Here is a 12,651-nt window from a genome sequence, read left to right on the forward strand (position 1 = left end):
TCTTTATAAAGATTCTTTTCCAACATCTTCTTTGCGTCTCTCTTGGAGGAGCGTATGTTAAAATGAGTGTCGATGTTCTAATTAACGGGGTAATCTCTACGATCGAGATAGTTCGCGGTATATTCTGGCGGTAATTAGCCGTACTGTTTGATTTGGACGACGGTGGAAGAGGCTCGCGTGGCTCTGATTGGATGAACGTTCGTCTTCACTTTCCGAAAGGAAAGAACAGCCCGGGGCCTCTGGCTCCGGGAAATGACGAGAAGACGAGATGAGACAAGACGGGACCCGCGAGTTAGGAACGACGAAGTCGTTGAGTTCGGATAAGGTGGGACGGAACGAGGGAGAAGAGACGACGAGATGAGATGAGAAACAGCAATGTCGCAATGAGATATTGCCAGTATGCGAAGGCGCACAAAGCTACCCTAGGATCTGTCTCGGCGCCTTGTAATAACACTGTGCGTTAAGCTATCAGAGGACTCGCAGTATGATGATTAGCTTTAAAAAACTATTTTCGTTGTTACTGCGCTATAATAATATTCACGTTCTATGACTACCAAATACATGCAACAGATACGTGTATGCATTCGCTAAATTTTTATAGAAAAGAAACGTTTTTAAAAGAAAAATATTTTAAATTTCTTAACGTGTTAACAATGAATAAAAAAATATCTCTAATATCTCGAATTCATATGATTACATTGGGCACAAAACTTTTCCGATGCCACATATTCGCTCTATCTCGGTGCAATGAAATCGTCATATTTGATCGCTCTATTGTGGCACAACTTGTGTATTTGACGAACAAAAACTGCTCTTACGTAGTGCCATTGTAATACGTATTTAGACAAGCGAAACAAACAGGATGGTATTGAAGATAAATTTTATTAAGTTGAAACTTATGAAAGTTTTTTCATCATTTGATGACACCAAATAATATCGCGGAATTAAAAACAGTAAACCAAAAGACGTTCGTTAAATGACTTATCAGAAGTGCGATGGTGAAATTGAGAGTATATTAAGTTAAATAGAAAAAGAAAGCCAAAAGTAAAAAGTTTTAATGTCCTGAATAATTACTTGTATAAGGATACAAATAATTCAGGACACTTTTGAAATAAAGTTAGTGTTAGTGCACATCTGCCGAATAAATTGCGACGATAGATGATACATTGTACTAAATTTAATGTAAGGAAAATAGGATTTTTAGGTACATTTTTTAAATAAGTGTTTTATTTCTATATTTGTGGCTTTAATAGTGCTTTAAAGAAGTAAATTATATATACACAGCCATTACATATATGAATATATTAAATTATATAAGAAACATATTTAAATATGTTTGTACAAAAGTATATTTTCACGTTTCAATTATATTGGTTTTAATGTTGTTTTTTTTTATATCAAAATATCTGAATCTAAGATTGCAGTCACTGTATATCTTTCTGACAATCGATGTTATATTATCAACAGAAAGTTTATATGTTGTATAGTTTTTATTGTCTCTAATATACATATCTGCACGTCCGGGGCGGATTTTCCGCGAGGTATGAAGATAGGGAAGAGGGTGGAAAAGCAAAAGGAAAGGAAGTTGCCCACGGTGCTTGGGGGGAGACACGGGGTGCAAGATGTAAGACGAAGGAGGCGTGGTCTCGGCATTGATCCAGAACCCCCACTCCCGTGCTTAAAAGTACAGCCCTGGCTGCTCCGCTCTGTGCTCACCCCCGTCGACCTGTAAGAAACCGGCAAGAAATGAATATTCATGAGCCATCAGTTCCGCCGCCTCTATCTTCCTGATTCGGTCACCGGCGAAAAAACACCCTATCTCTAATAACTTAGAACGATATTAAATATTATTATTATAATTTCGTATTAAGTTGAACGGAAAAAAAATGTATATTTCCTAACTGTATATTTTATTACGCGAATTGTCAATTTGCATGAAAAAGAATTACATAAAATTTCGTTCATTTAGCGATCTTATTTGAAAAAGATTTATTGAAGGTAAAATAGAGAAATAAGAAATTTGTATATCAAACATGAATTAAACAAGAAGAGAGAGAAAGAGACAGAGGGAACAAACATTTTAGCCTAGTAAAAAATAATGATTGTAATTGCAGTTTATCTTTTAATTTAAAAAAATTACTTTAAATGCTAATTAATATACATCTTGATTTAATAACTTTGATCGTCTCGGGATCCGAAATTGTCAAGTAGATTCTCTAAACTCTGCTCTCAACGCGTGTTTGAATTAATTGTGATAATTCTATTTCTATTTACTCTCGCAGGATATTGCTTTATCTAATTGCTAGCGATACGCGAGCGAGGGGGAAAATGCCGGTAGTCGTAACGGATTGATCGTCAATCTCGACGATGGCAGAATACACCACGTACCGAAACGAAATTCGATTAACAATATAAATTATTTTCAATTTCCAAATTAATGTTTCATTATAGACGTCTGACAACTGCGTTAGAAATGTCCGGGCACTGCGAATCGTTTTCCAAAAAAACAAACTTCCTTTTATACATTTAATCGAAAAATATCACAGTAATATATGTATACGTACAGGATGTATCCGGGAATGACAGATCTACGCTGCAGAGATACGTTGTGTTCTGTTCGAGCCTCGCGTTGCATACCTAAATCGCGCAGATACTTACAGAGAGAGACAATAGGACGGGGATTCATCGCATGAATATTTCATTGCTGGTCACTGACCAGATATAAATAATCTGAAAGTTTCGGAGCTCGAATAAAATTTTCAACGTTTCGCTCTTCTATTCAAGTCAAGTATGTAAAATTGCGAACGGGGAAGGGGGAGCGATTCTCCCCGAATGCATCTCGCATCGCGAGCAAAAACACAGCATCCGCGGCCCTCACCTGTGGCTACCCACGTGCGTTTACCCTCACCGCGAACGATATTATTTTATCCAATTGCGCAACGTCCGAAAGGATACGTCTGAGAGAAAGCGAGGGGGCTGTAAGGGTGGTTTGGTCGCGACGTTGGCGGATTGGTTGCCGGCTACGACGACGTTCCCGGAGAGTACGTTACCGGGAGTTTGTTCTAACTTGCAGTCGGTGGCAGTTCTCCTCAAACAGGCTAGATTATGCTCCACATCTCTCCGCTTTCGTTCTCCCGGACGGGCTCGCGCGCAAATTCGCGAATTCGCGATGCGCGCGCGACTGCACCCGCGCGCGTTTGTTTGATCTAACTTCGCCCTCAAGCTCTCAATCTCGCTGATTGTGAAAGAAGCGCGGCCGGGGAGAGCCTGCCAGCGAGACGACGATCCCGTAGTTTCTAGTCTTACGAGGGTGCGAGAGACGAGGATCGTCGCGACAAAAGCTGCTTCGCGTTGAATACTCCGGAGCTTGACGATCGAGATGGATCGATCGACTCTCGCTGCTGCGGTTGTTGATAATGCATTCTACGTCTGATGGAGCTTCTTGCTGCAATCTGCATAGTTGCGTCGCGTCGTTATGTATACGGAAAACTTACGTATATTTTCTTAGAAAAACATATTTATTCATGAGGGACGTAAGAGAGAAATTCATTAGAACAATATATTGCGGATAGATAATAAACTGATAGCGAGTTGTAAAGAGTACTTTTAAATATTCTTTCATAGATTTTGATTTCCAAGACGTAACCGCGGCAAAGCCTTCGTCTTAAATTGTCGGACGATACGCGCCGCATTAAACCCGAAATGGTCCGGGCTCTGATTTACGAAGCTGTTAACGTATCCGATAAAATACAGCCTTCGGTTTTATTGCGCCCATTCAGCGCCATTTTGGAGAACGTGGATTTCTCTCGTCGAAACATTTCTCCCCGTTACTCTTACTTACCTAGCCACTATGTCTTCCCGTTTCTCGGCGCAGTAATTTCAATTGGCTCGCAAGGCGCTCCGCACAATTTATCCATTTACATAAGCCGATTCTCCTTTTTTCACCGGTTATTTTAAACAGGGTAACACGAGCTAAGTCTCACCCTCCGCAATTTAATTTACTTTGATCGCACTTGCTTGGATCCGACAGACGAGATTACCTTCGTGAATAATATATCAGGATAATAATACGGGGATCCTTCTGCCTCGTAGGAAACAATGGTGACAATAAACTCACATTTTCAATCTTTTTTTGCATTAGTATATTTTTCCCGGCTGATTCGTTTTTTTCGTTGCCATTTTTTCAGAGCACGGTTCGTTTGCGCGCAATTTAAAAAATTCTGCGAAACGAAACTGTCTAATTGTCACAGATCCCGATATTTTTATCCTTCACGCCGACGGCCTTTCGAGTTTCGAGCATCCCTCCCCGAGGACAACAACTCATAGACCTGAGTGTCACGATCCTTTAAAATATTTAGAGAAGGTAGTCCGCGCGCGGGGAAGGAGAAGCGGGCGGGTAGAGAGAGGCGGAGGAGAGACTCATCCAAGTTGGCAACTTTCGGTCGTATTAGCTTTTGTATATATATTACCTCATTTGCGAGAGGAAAGCTTATACTTCTACCCCCTGTAGACACTGTATAGATATACCATGCACTCTCTCACACCCCACCCCACCTCCCTCCACAATATACTCGTACACGTGCTTCGGCTATATTCCGCCGTCAGTGTGACACTTCGCGCGACGAATCGTCTATCCAAAAAGTTTCCGCAACCTCGACGAGTTATGCGCCATCGTGACGCTCGGAAGATGCGAAGAAATGAAATGTCGCGATTGTTGAACTTAGTTTTACCCGTTCGAAATATTACCTTAATTAATCAAATAAAGAAAGATCGTTGCGAGGAGAAAGAATATAATTTCTTTATATTTCTGCAGTAGATCTGACGACGTGTGATAATGTCAATATTATTACCAATGTACTAAAATTTTATTAATGAAATTATTTCTAAGTAAATGCGATCTTGACTGTTTTTGTCGAATAGGCAGGATTTATATTTGTTACATCTCATCCTTTTATCAATAATATTAGTATCTACTTGTCGTCATTTATTGACAACACGAAACCGACTACGAAGACGAGTAAGACGAACTCATCATCTTTCACATCATCAATGTGAAAGACGGTTTAGTATATAATTTCTAATGCTCTTGAAAGTCTATTCTCGAGTCTCAAGTTTCGCGTAAGCAATTACTCCGCTCCTCAGCTACACAGAAAAAAAGAAGTGTCAAATCAAAATATTATATACTCGTAATATATACGCAACAATCTATAATCTTTTTATAAAAATTTCAATTCCTTTTTCTTGATTAGACTATATAAAATGACTTTATTCAAGCAAGTTTTCTTTGCTTAACGCAATATAATCTCATTCAAGATTTCTATGTTGAAACTAAAGATATTTTCAAATCAAGAATACTCTTTTTTTCTGTGTAAGTATAAAATCTTAATTGATGCTTACTAAAAATGAAAACGTAAATGTACACGTTTCTTTGATCATTTTTTATTTTCTTCTACGCAAACTGATATCCCTAATTTTGTGACCCCCGAGGCGAGCCTCGGAGGAACGTAATGGCGTGGCGCGAAAGAACAGATTCATGAGGGAGGAGGGCGCGAGGCGACGATGCAGGTACACCCTCAACGCGGGAAAACAGACATTTAACCTAAAATAACACACGGACAATGAATACAAAACATACGTCAACACGAGCCGTAACCTTCCTCACTTCCGTTGCGCCACCGTTCGTCGTCGTATCATCCCGGCGCTGTTCCGATTTTAGCTCGCGCTCGCGCTCGCGCCCGTGACGTCCGGATGAGCCCGGCATAAAAATAGAGAATAGGAGGCGGAAAGCGCGATGGAAAGAGAACGAGCGAGAGAAAACGGCGCGGAGAGTGGAGGGAGGGAAAAGAGGGAGGCGTAGGAAAGCGACGAAGGGTGCGAAAAGCATCGGCGGCGCATCGCCTTCGAGCAAGTATCGCCCGGCTGTCAAATGGTAGGTAGGGTTGGCGGAGAAGGAAGGTACCCTACGCGCGGAGGTTAGGTCGGAATATAGTTTAAGCTAGACGAATGGGCTGGTGGGTGGTTCTGGAGGCAGAAGAGTGAGCCGAGGCGGGTAGTTTTGCCTGGGTACCGCCGCACCACCGTCACCCCTTCGCCCGACCGCCGGTTTCCCGCCGTGCCCCGGTCCCCCCCCGCCCCCGCCCCCGCCCCCCGCCCCCCGTCCCCCCGCCAGCCCTCTGGAGGCACCCCCGGTTACTACTCCACCACCTTCTCCACCTCCTCGACGACGCCATACCCTCGTTCATAATATCCTGCACGTCAGACTTTGAAAACTCCAACAATTTCCTCCTGCCGCCTGGTTGGAGAGCGAAGAGAGGAGGGGAACGGGGAGGGAAGGGGATGGCCGGGGCTCAGGGGGTTGGTTCTACCCGCCGCGTGGAGATGGTTCCAGGTTGCTGATGCTGGTGCCGCTCTCTTCGTGTGGCGTGTAGTAGTAGCGATAGTAGTAGTAGTAGTAGTAAGTAGTAATAGTAGTAGTAGTAACGGTGGTAGTGAAGGTGGCGGTGGTGGTGGCGAACCGACGGTGCGAGGGAGACGAGTTTCGAGTTTATATAAAGTTCGGGCCACATCAATAATTATAAGTAGAGAGCCGAGGCAAGATGGCGCACCCGACTGGCAAACCCCATCCCCTCGCATGCCAACCAAGTCATTATTCAAGGCATCCTTACTTCCACCCGCCTGCCCGTCCGATTGATCCTTGGTGTCGTCTTGGGGAACGATCGACGCTTTTCTCGAAGAAGAGCGGAAGATCACCTCTTTGATCCTTAGTGCTCCATATGTCGCATTCTGACTTCCATATTAATATTTCACGTTATATTACATTAAATTTCGTTCCAGGTGTACCAATCACTTTTATAAAGAATGAAAAAAATAAATCTTGCACATGACTATTGCGTATTAAAAATTTTTTAATATAATAACTCTTTAATTATCTTTCTATTCATTTCATTTCTTTACAAGAAAGTTAAGATCTCATTAGTTTGTAATAAGGTAACAATAATTCTCAATTATACTTTGTATATGCGATAAATTAATCGTATTAATGCCAAGATATAATTTTTAGAAAAATATTATTTTGGCGAAAATTCTGCCTCTTTCTTTAGAAACGTAATGAAGAGTAGGATTATTAAGGGAAGGCTGGCGAAGAGGAAAAACACGAGGGGCCGAGACGATAGGGAAGGGCTGGCTGGTTTCCGGCAAAGATGACGGTTGATTAATGTTGAGGGTAGTTTCTTACTCACACCTAGCCCGGCGGGATAGTCGGTTACAATGGCGAGCGGCGCCTTAGATAAAGCGTCGAAATAATACTGCGCGCGAAGCAAGATAGCTGATTCTATCTAAAATTTAATATTCTTCTCACCCGTACGTACCTCATTTTTTACACGAAATTAATAACGTACAAAATCTTACACATTTTGGCAGAAACAACGTTCTCACTCAGCAAAAGTTAAATTAACGGAGCGCTCACGTTCGCCCGCTCACATCCCTTTTAATTAGAAAAGGTTTAACTGGCGATGTTGAAAAAACAAGTACACGGAATGCCCGGACATTTACACAGGAGTCAAACACATCGGGATATCGGGATCCACCCCGGCAAATATTTTACTTTCGCGAACTGAGCCGGCGGATCAACCGGTAGTTTCGTTTGACTGCGCGAAGCAATATTTTTCAGCCGCGGATCCCGGTCTCCTCGTGCGGTCCGGCCGGCTACGCGGGCCACGTACACGTGCAAAATACTCGCACGCGCGCGCGCGTGGGCACACACGTGCACACGGCCGGTGCACATACACGCGCGAGCACTTGGCGTGGGATCGGTTCGAATCTGTCCCTAACGTAGTTTCCAGTTGAAACGCAGATCTGGTGTTGCCCTAACTCGGCCGGGGAAACTCAGAAATCTAATGCCAGGAGGACACACGGGCTGTACCAGCCCGACGTTAACTTTTAATGCACGGGATTAGTGCCGCGGGTGCACGCGGGGACCCCGGCCAAACTTTGCGCTAATTTGTTCGTCTATTAATCTCGCACTTCCTATCTGCCCGCGCCGGCCGAAAGAAGCCGGAGCGGCATACGAAGAAAACTCACCGCAACCAACGCTAAGCACGTGCGGGCAATAAATCCTTCTACCGAAAAGATTCACTTACTTATTAAATACGATTATTTGCTTAGCCTTTAGTGATCATAATTTTTAAGTGAAAATGTAGTTTATCTATAGATAAAGATTAATATATAAAAATCTTGAATGCTCATTAAAAAATTGTTCATTTTTATAAAAATAGTTTTTTATGTGTCGGAAAATATTTCCAATGCAAACGTCAGTCCAATCTTTCAAACAATCTGTGTTAAATTTTTTGCAATTCGGTCATTATCATTAATATGTAATAATTTGTGATATGATGTATAAATTACGTACTCGTTCTTTTATACTTGACATACCTATTAATTAAAGTGTTTTTATACGCGTTTTACAAAATAACGAAGAATAAATGCGGAGAGGTGAAACGTTTAAATACGAAATCTGGGTCGCAGCAGCCGCTCGGCGAGATTTCTCGTAGCGAAGTATAAGGCAAGGGTAAACGAGGAGTGTAAAAAGCGAGAAAAAAGTCGAGAGTAACGCGCCGCAGAAGGGAAGCGAAAAGAGGAGGAAGAGGCCGCGCGCTCAATTTACCGGTCGTGTAAAAAAGGAACGCGGAAAAAGACGGGAAACAGCTTAACGGGGTTAAAACCACCCCTTCGGGGGCTTGGGGGTAGAAGGTAAAAAAGCTAAGCGGCATTTTATAGACCCAACAAGCGGCCCGCGTATACCTACCTACGCGGGTGCCAACCCCGTTTTTACACCCTCGTTGGAAATTAGAGGCTTTTTGTGCTAAATATACCCCCGTCCCTTTCCTTCTCTCTCTCTCTCTCTCTCTCTCTCTCTCTCTCTCTCTCTCTCTCTCTCTCTCTCTCTCTCTCTCTCTCTCTCTCTCTCTCTCTCTCTCTCTCTCTCTCTCTCTCTCTCTCTCTCTCTCGCTCTCTCCCTTTCTCTCACACACAGCACGCCGCGCGCCAGTGAATCTCATATTAATTTTAACTCCACGCGAACCTGACCGCTCTTCGAATTACTCGCCTACAATCTTTTTAATCTTTCTATTACGCGAGAAGGAGAACACAGAAACAGAGTAATTTATAATGCATTTCTTTGCAGTAACATTGTTTCATTTGTAATATGATGTTTAGACTGGTTAGCTGTATGGAGAATTTCTACCGCATTGAAATTCGATATTCATATGTGCTGTATCATATGAGATTAAACTTGTATTAAGTTAATGTAACGCGACCTTTTGAGCAATAATCCGCTTTTTGCTAAAGCGAATGGAATTATCTCCAGATTATTTTTAAAACTGACATTAATTTTATAATCCAAGCTTCTCATATTTCCATAATTGCACAAATTATGACAGATACTTTTTTCAAGGACTTTCTTAGAGTTTGATTTTTAGAAATTGTGACGGATTTTTTTTAATAAAATCGCGTGTTAAAGTTTATAACATGCGAGAGAAAATTGTAAAAGCAGCTCGACCAGGTAGCAACGAGATTTGAGTCTTTTCCGTGGTCTAAGTGAAAATAAAACGCTCGGCCAACCGGCCAAGAGGGTGTGAAATGAGGGTGGCATTTCTCTCACATAAATTAGCCGTCGGGGGCAAAATGCAAAACATCCGTTCAAGCCGCAGTTCAACACAGGCGAGATTGGTCACGTTGTGGCTTTGTCTCGCCTGATTCGCCCGCAGGTGGGTTCACTCCAGTCACCCGCTCTTGATCTTTAGACTGACATAATTGTATACAATTTAGAAAATAAGCGCTTTGTACTAAAGGTACTATCTTTCCGTTGCAATATCTTGTCATCGAAAATGACATTTGCCTCGAGAAAATTTTTTTTACTCCCAATCGGACGATATCTCATCATTTCTTATTTCATTTTGAAGATATTTTAAAAATAAAAATATATAATATTTCTGTCTTGAGAATTATGTCTTTTAACTCACGGTTAGATCACATGGAAAATTTCCGTATTTTTCGAGAAGTATCGAGGTAAACCACGAAGCTGCTGAATAAATTATCACAGCGCTTGCAAACCGCATTCCGGTGTACTTCGACCCGATTCGGAACGGAGTCGAATCCGAGTGGAATTCGCGCAGGAGAAAAAAAAACGACGTGACATATCGCATCGGCATGCGATTACCAAACCCTGGCGCCCTCGCAATACTCCGGGGCAACATCGAAGATGCAACCACCTGAAAATTCATGGCTGGCACGAAGGAATCGAATATCGTTGTCGCATCGGAACCGATGTGTCTCCCCAAGTTATTCCCGCGGGGCGAATCGAAACGGCGAAGGTCGACGGTGCTCTCGAAGGCGAAACGTTTCTCTAGGCATTCGAAACGGGCGTCGCGCGCGTATATCTGGCAGGATAGGTGGGCCCCAGATAGCGCCCGATTTCCAGCAACGACTAACGGTGGATATAGGTACGGGAAAGGTGGTGGCGAGAAGAGCGAGAGGTGCGGCTCGGTCGTAGGTTGTGTGTTAGCTGAGGCAGTTCGCCCTCCCCCACCTACCCTCTTCAGCCCTCTTGCCGGCACCCCCTTGCCCCACCCCCTCCCGCCACGCTTTTGGCTTTCGAGGCAATATAACTCGAAAATGGTGGCTGGCTTGCGAGTGCCGTTATCATTTCTTAGCCCGGTATCAGCCCGCCCTCCCGGTTATTACTGCACCCCCGGGGCTACGCCATGGACTCTTAGATAAGCCACCCACCGCGAAGGTGTATTGTGTGTTTCACGTACCGTCGCCTTCTATACGCTTCTCCTTCTCCTCGCCACGTCTCTTATTCCATCTTGTTCTATCGGGCTCTCTTACGGCGTTTCTCCATTCCTAACTGCCTCTCTCGCTCTATCTCCGTTCGCTTTTATGCCTCTTCTCTCTCCTTCCCTTCTTCTCACTCACACTCTCTCTCTCTCTCTCTCTGTCTCTCTTTCTCCCTATCTACCTCTTTCTTTATGGTGTTACGTCGCCCCCTGCGGAAAGTGCCCCTTCTCCCATATCCCGGTTTCAGCCACTTCCGACACTCCGAGATGTATAGAATTGTTTGAGAATCGCCCGAAGCGCCGCGAGATTACTTGGGAAAACGGATATGTCGTTCACCGCCCGGACCGATAAGTCCGAAATGCACGTCGTCGAAAAGGACCTCATCCACGACTGGTCCAGGCTCGATCGATGCTCGTCCGCGGGCAGGTGCACCTTCTGGATCGCCCTATCCGGACATCTCTCGCCGGACACGCCGAAGGTTCCTGCCGTCTCTGTTTTCTTAGGATTATGGCGGCAATCGTGCCGCGCCGCACCGGACGGGTTATCGGAATCGCCGCTGCTAATCTGACCGCGCGATCCGGAGATGTGCAGCGGAAACTCTCTCCTCTTCTTCTCCTTCCCCTCTCCCCCCCCCCGTTTGGTCAGGCGCTACGGACACAATGTTTAAACGCTACCCTCTTGTTACCTTAGTACGAATACGTTATATTACTGCTTCGTTCACGAAAATGATAATTCTGTGACTACGTTTCTCATTGGAGACAGTATAGATCTTCTAAAGAGAAGATCGGAAACCTACTACTTCATCTTCTCTGAATCGGAATAATAATTTGGGAGATTGGTGTGCTCAGATCACAAGACATTTTTCTTGAAAGTGAAAAGTTTGACAGTGCCTCCACGGGGGACACGCGCCTTCGAGCGGGTGGCTAAGGGTGCGAGCGATTTGCGGACGTCGTGCCCGAAGTCGAAAGCTAGGTTCGAATGCGAACGATTCCAAACGAGGTCGCCCCCGACTGACTGATGACGTCATTACTGTCAGGCTTAATGAAAATTTCCGGAAAGTTACCGCTCGCCTCGACTGCCGACACCGTGTTACCTTCAGCTACAGCGAGACGTGGGCGTTTTCGGCGAAGGGGGGAAGGGGACGCGTGGGGGTGTCGGATGGGGTCCCTGCAGGGGGGCAGGGGGAGGTGGAAACGAGCGCGGGGGCTGCCGGAGCCCGCGAGCGAGCGAGAAATTTTACGAGAATTTCCGAGACTAATTTCTCCGGCGCTTTGCGCTCGAGGCAGGCGGGCGTCGTTAATTTCTGACGTTAATTGCTAAACCTGAAGTTTCTAGAAATTTCCTGGGCGCCCCTAGCCGCGCTTCCACTGCACCAGTCTATCCTCTTCCTTTCCTCCTTCATCTCGTTTACGTGTGTGTACGGGACCCACCGTCATCCTCTTGCTCCCCCTCCCCCCCTTCCCCCCATCGGCGTTTCCATGCAGTCTCACGCGGCTGCTTCACCCGGTTTTCTGATATGAAGATTAAGCATCATTTATTCAAGACAACCGAGCGCCAGGCCTTTCTTGACGAGACCTTTGAGGCTTGGACACCGGCCGGTTCGGCCGGACTTGCGAATGAAGCACTTTTGTGATGGGATTGCTATTCATATGCATAGTTATTCATACGTTATTAATTTAAAAAATATTCTTGAAATTTTTAGACTGTTTCTAACTACTTTGCTTCAATAGCTCTATATCCCGTAAAATTTTTTGCGAAACATTTAGTTGAATCTTGCTAGAATCTATATTTTCTTCTCGACATATCAAAATATAA

At 44.2% G+C, this 12,651-nt stretch overlaps 1 long non-coding RNA gene across 6 annotated transcripts in view; it reads right to left on the bottom strand.

Moving 5' to 3' along the window:
• Positions 1-1,287: 1,287 nt before the first annotated feature.
• LOC139767686 (uncharacterized) overlaps positions 1,288-12,651 on the bottom strand; it is a 212,472-nt gene continuing 201,108 nt past the window's right edge. For all 6 annotated transcript variants that reach the window (XR_011717198.1, XR_011717196.1, XR_011717199.1 and 3 more), the window contains one exon: positions 1,288-1,726. This is a non-coding gene — a long non-coding RNA (uncharacterized lncRNA). The remainder of the gene's footprint in view (positions 1,727-12,651) is intronic.

This window comes from Temnothorax nylanderi, unplaced genomic scaffold (genome assembly GCF_030848795.1).
Source record: "Temnothorax nylanderi isolate EJ_2023f unplaced genomic scaffold, tnyl_v1.0 TNYL_tig0011_pilon, whole genome shotgun sequence".
Taxonomy (NCBI): domain Eukaryota; kingdom Metazoa; phylum Arthropoda; class Insecta; order Hymenoptera; family Formicidae; genus Temnothorax; species Temnothorax nylanderi.